Source organism: Trichechus manatus, unplaced genomic scaffold, assembly GCF_000243295.1.
Source record: "Trichechus manatus latirostris isolate Lorelei unplaced genomic scaffold, TriManLat1.0 scaffold00048, whole genome shotgun sequence".
NCBI lineage: Eukaryota > Metazoa > Chordata > Mammalia > Sirenia > Trichechidae > Trichechus > Trichechus manatus.
The window spans coordinates 13778113-13784112 of record NW_004443984.1 but is presented as its reverse complement, the minus strand read 5'-3'; the positions used below and the strand labels follow the sequence as shown (position 1 = coordinate 13784112).

Below are 6000 nucleotides of genomic sequence, written 5' to 3'. Positions count from 1 at the left end.
CCTAGTTTATCTTCTGGTGTTTGTGCATCGTTAGTTATGGTTTGTATTGAATTTATGCCATGTATTAGGGCCCCTAGCATTGTCCTTATTTTTCCTTCCATGATCTTTATCGTTTTAGGTTTTTATATTTAGGTCTTTCATCCATTTTGAGTTAGTTGTGTGTAGTGTGAGCTATGAGTCCTGTTTCATTTTTTACAGATGGATATCCAGTTTTGCCAGCACTATTTGTTAAAAAGACTGTCTTTTTCCCATTTAAATGAACAAAATGTGTTGTTTTGGTAAGAGTAGAAAAAATCAGGACATCAGATTTACCAACTGAATTTTCATGAATATGAAGATTTAAGCGGCACTTTTTTTTTTTTTTTTAATTTTAGAGTTTTCAGTCTTCTCCCTATAGAAGAGAGTAGTGTATGTTTGTAATACCTGATCAGGTTCTCCTGTGTTAAGTTGAGAGCTAAAAATGTCTTCTCATTATGTATAAATTATATGAACAGTGAGCCCACCATCATAAAGAAGGAATATGCTTTGATGTTTTTCTACGTGCATATATCTGTTCATTGAGTATTTGGTTCATCATTCTGTATGCATTCTGTTTCATTTAGCTCTTTATTCAGGATTTAAGCTTAAACACTTCTATATTATCCTTTGGTTAATTGCCTTTTGGGGAGGAGAAGGGTGGCTGCTACTTCCTTCTCCCCCCTCTTCACTTCTCACTTCATACATATTTTTCCCCCTTTCTATCTTTCCATTTGTATTTTTCTGGTACATACACAGTGTATTGAGAATTCAGAGACAAAACCAATCACTTCGTGTTTCAGCCATACATTGAAAAAGGAACTTATATTGTAACCACCTGTTTGCTTGTCTGTATCCTGCAGTAGTGTTCAGGCTCCTTGAGAGCAGGTTGAATTCACTGCATACTCATCATCTATTATGGTGCCTAGCACATAGCAGATAGTAGTAGTATATTTGTCGGATGAATAAATGAACTGTAGAATTTGGCATTTCTAGTGGCTATCAGAATATAATTTAAAAAAAATTTTTTTTTGGATAGATGATATTTACATGGTATATAATTCAAAAGTATGTGCATTATTTGCTAAGTTTATCTCAGTATAACCTCCTGGTTGGTAAATTGCTTGCCCTCATATGTACCTGTTCCTAATCACCCTATTTAAGGTAGTGTAATCTCCCCATTCTCTATTCATACATGTAGCTGATTCCCTTTATGCCCCATATTATACATTATAAACTAGAATGGAAGTTCCACAGGTCAAAGACCATGTTTTCTCTTGCTCATAGCTATACCTACAACATTTAGCACAGTGCCTAGCACATGTAGTTGTGCTCTCTCTCTCTCTCTCTGTGACTACTTTAAGAAGTCTCTTCTCTTCCCCTTCCACTCTGGTTGTGCTTTGTCTCAGAGATACTGGTTCTAACAAAAGGAGGGAGGTTGGGCCTGCATTGGTAGCAGGCAGCAATTTAGCCTATGTTCACTGTTTTCTACTAGAGAGAAATTAAGAGAAAACAGCCAAGGGCCCATTCACTTTCAGTGGCTTTTTACAGAGAATGTATGAATCCATAAAAACAAAACTGACTTTTTCTTTTTCTTGTCTAGTAAACAGATTAGTATAACTTTACCAGTATGAATGTTAATTATCTAGTTCAGTAATTTAAGGCAACTGGATTTCTTATATTACAGTTTGCTGAAGAGAAACCAAAATAAGGTAACCAAATGGTAGCTCCTGCAAGGTACTAGTTTATGATGGATTTAATTAGGGGAGAGGCTTGGAAAGGTAGTGGCCCTGGAGTTCAAATATTTGATAGTTGTTGCTTACAGATGCTTCTTTGTGCTTTTTTCTTGCCTTTGGGAAGTAGAAGTCCTTCCACAAGGTGGATTTATAGGATTTAAACTTGACATGTACTATTTAGAAGAGTACTAAACCTGAAATACACTGTAGAGGAAAGTACCAGCTTACGAAAGATTGTTTTCCTGTTAGATCATCTTACACAGCAAGAACACAGCCATTTCTTTTATTTTTTATCTTTCACCATCTTGTAGTATTGATGATACTGTAATTATAAGAAATATATTCCTGAAAAATACATAAAGTAAATAGTTAATAAGTTCATCTATTTGGTTGCTTTGCATTAGCAGGTCTGTGAATCAGATCACACGAAGCAGTAAAGTTCTTGTAGTAGCTTAGCCACAAAAGAGAGTTTGTGTACCAATTGTGTATAGCCCAGAAGGGTTAAGGGGTAGGGTTGGTTTGGGCCTTTGCAGTCTTTGTGGCTGAGAAGAGAGGAGTTAAATAGAAAAGGTTTATCTCGGACCACTTTATTACTGTGTGCCTGCAGTAATGTATATTTATTGTTGTGTTACTAAGAAAACATTTTGGACAGAATGTGATCGTAAGTTTTTTTCCGTTGCTCTTGTGGACTCAACCGTCAAGCCTACTGGAATAACTAAATTGTCATAGATTATGCCACTAAATAAGATGTAGCAAGTATTGTTGTGGAGTAATTAGGAAATCAGATAACCAAACCTTACCTGTGTTTATCTAACCTAGTGGAATGTAGTCAATTTAGAGAAGAGGCTGAATATAGATGTTTAATTGACTTTGCTTGGAAAATAAGTTTCTGGTTAAATATGTAGTTAAGAAATTGTGATGTTTCTCTTTGGTCAGATCTGTTGGGTAAATATGTTGAGCATTTATACTATTATTTTATATGCAAACCATTCCTTTTTGTACTGATATGCATATTTTTTCACAAGCAGACTAAGTTTGGGTATTGAGAAGCTTATTTGTATTCTTTAGTGTAACTACTATGATAAGATTATTAAATAAAAATCACTATTGAATTTTCTTTGAGGCATAAAAATTAGATTCCAGGATTTTACTTTTCATCATATTCTAATAAACTTTTAAAACACCAGGGGCTCTTTAATTTCCTCAGAGAAACGACTTTCCCACCAAAGTTTGTAAAGTGAAGTTTTTTTTTTCCCCCCTCAGTGAAGGGAATCAATGACTTTGAGATGTTAAGACAGTTTTGAGTGACAGTAGTAAGTGAAGTATATTTGGTTGGCATTATATATACTTTTTTTTTTTTGGACATAAGCCATATGATTAAGTCACTTCATTCAGTTCAGTTAATACGTTTATTTTTACATGGTCAAGATTTAATGAAGCACTGGCTGTTGGTTTCCAAGTATGTTAAGTGGATGTTTAAAATTTTCAGCATTGAATTGCTTGATAGAGTGCAAATATTTTACTTGTCATGGTACAGTATGTTAACCTGTCAGAGCTTTTAGTAATGGTCAGTTTTTATCAATAGTTACCACTCTGGAAAAGTCCTAAAGAAATGCAGAGCTCTTAAATCAATTTTGGTACCCCAACATTTTATACATAGCATTTCTCATATTTTACCATTATTGGTTTAAATATTTGTTTTCCTAATTAGATTGTAAGCAGCTATGTGAAGAACATGTGTTAATTGTCTTGTCTCCCCAGTACCCATCATGTAATCTTTGGCTCATAGTAGGTGTTTGAGACTCGGGGTAAATGTTGCAAGGTAGGGATGGAAAACTTGGGAAGCGTAGGCCTTGGTGAGATAAAGTATATGTATGTTAGGGATGATTCAAGGGTACCAGCCATATAAAGGGATGGAATAGTAATAAAGATGAGATAACTTTGGGGAGTCATATTTGACTGTTTCACTTTTGTCCTAGATCAGTAGTAATCAAATTCTTATATAGTCTAGGACTTGATTTTATTGTTTTCCTAAAACCCATATTTAGAATTTAACATCAATTCCTAATAATCTATACTTACGGACGGGTACAGTAGAATAAATTAAAATGATCCCAGCATCCCAAAGGCACACACATTCAAGTTTATAATGTAGTTTATGAACTTTTCCCTAACAAAGCCCATGAGACTTTTCTTAGTTTGATGTGAGCTTCATTTATTATGCCAAGTATCCTAGTGGGAATTAGGAGTTATCATTTACTCAAAGTAATCTACAAAGTGAATTATATCCAGCTAATTAACTGTCTTGTGATGGGCGTGATATTTTTTTTTGGTCACATTTATCTGTTCGTTCAGCAAATATTTGAGTGTCTTTATTAAATGCCAGGCATTGTTCTTTTAGGCACTAGGGGTACAGCAGTGAACAAAACAGAAAGTCTTCCTGCCTTCATGGAGCTTATGTTTTAGTGAAGGGAGACAAAAAATAGTAAGTCAGGTGGTGATAAATGCTATCGAGAAAAATAAAGGTGTAAGATAAAAGGAGGATAGGAGAGACATGGTGTTTGTGTGTAGGTAGCGCACACGTGGTATTTTAGAGAGTAAGGTGGTCATGGGAAGGCTCTTTGAAAAAACTTTGAGCAGAGAACTGAAGAAAGTTAGGGAGCAGATCATATGTATGGGGGGGAGGATGCTCCAGGGAGAGAGAACAGAGTAAGGACAAAGACAAAGAAGCAGAATGTATTTATGGCAAGTTTATGGAACATCAAGGAAAAGCTAACGTGGCTGAGTGAGCAAAAGGGGAGGAGAGTGATAGGAAATGAAGGTGGTGGGGCAGATCCTGTAGATTCTTATAGACCATGGTAAGGACTTTGGCTTTTCTGAGACAGGATGTTTCAATTTACCTTCTAAAAGGATCATCCTGGCTGCTGTGTTGAGAATAGACTGTAGTGGAAGCAGGAAGACAGTGGAAGTGGTAAGAAGGGGTCAGATTAAGGATATATTCCTGATGGATTGGATGTGAGGTGTGAGATAATGAGAGTAACTCAAGGATAAGGGTCAAGGTTTTTTGCCTGAAAAACCGAAAGGATAAAATTGCTATTTATTGAGGTGGGAAGACTTCAGGACAAGCAGGTTTGAGGGGGTTGGGGTGAGAGCCAGGAGGTCTTTTTAGTGGTCATATTAGGTTTGAGATGAAAATTAGACATCTGAAAGGTAACTGTCACAATAGCTGTTTGCTGGAATGTTAGAAATAAAAGCCTAACTAATGATGGACAGTTGGATGATTTCCAGTTTTTGGCTACTACAGATAAGGATGCCATGAACATTCGTGTATAGGTCTCTGTGTGGACATTGGCTTTTAGTTCTTTTGTACAAATACCTAGGAGTGAAATGACTGAGTTGTACGGTAGATGTATGTTTAACTTCTAAGAAATTATCCAGTTATTTCCTAAAGTGGCTCTACCATTTTACATTTCCACCAGCAGAGCTCCAGTTGCTCTACATCCTTGTCAACATTTGGTATGGTCAGTCTTTTTTAATTTTAGCCATTCTGATGGGTGTAAAATGGTATATCGTTGTGGTTTTGATTTGTATTTCACTGCTACTGCCCTGTTCTCTCTTCCGATAAAACAAAACAAAAAACCAAACCCAATGCTGTATAGTCAATTCTGATTCATAGTGACCCTGTAGGACAGAGTAGGACTGCCCCATAGGGTTTCCAATGCTGTAACCTTTACGGAAGCAGACTGCCACAGTTTTCTCACGCTGAGTGGCTGGTAGGTTCGAACGACCAATCTTTCCGTTAGCAGCCGAGCACTTAATCACTGCGCTGCCAGAGTTCTAGCCTCTTAATTGGTCTTCCTGCTTCCACTATAGCCCATTCTCAAGTGCTTATTTGCCATCTGTATATCTTCTTTGGTGAAGTGTCTGTTAAATTTTTGAAATCTTTTTAAAAAATGGATGGAGTTGTAAGATTTCTTTATGTGTTCTAGATAGAAATCCTTTATCAGATACATCAGAAGATTTTTGTTTGTATGAAAAGAGCTATTTCAGTTTCTATCAGTTTTCTTTATAAATTAAAGAGATCATTTCATCAGTTAATTTGCATCAGATAAAACTGGATTTTAGGGTTGTGTTTTCTTATAGTAACAAATCATAGGGATGTAAGAAGAAAAGTTCTGCTTTCTGATATTGTCAGCTTCTTAAGGGAAAGTGTAAAATTATGATCTTGGGTTGTCAGCAAATAAGAGTG

The 6000-nt window shown here is 36.0% G+C and overlaps 1 protein-coding gene across 2 annotated transcripts in view; it reads left to right on the top strand.

Annotated features, from left to right (window-relative positions):
• Positions 1-6000, top strand: part of SPEN (spen family transcriptional repressor) — a 92883-nt gene that overhangs the window by 30340 nt on the left and 56543 nt on the right. The gene's annotated exons all lie outside the window — the stretch shown is intronic.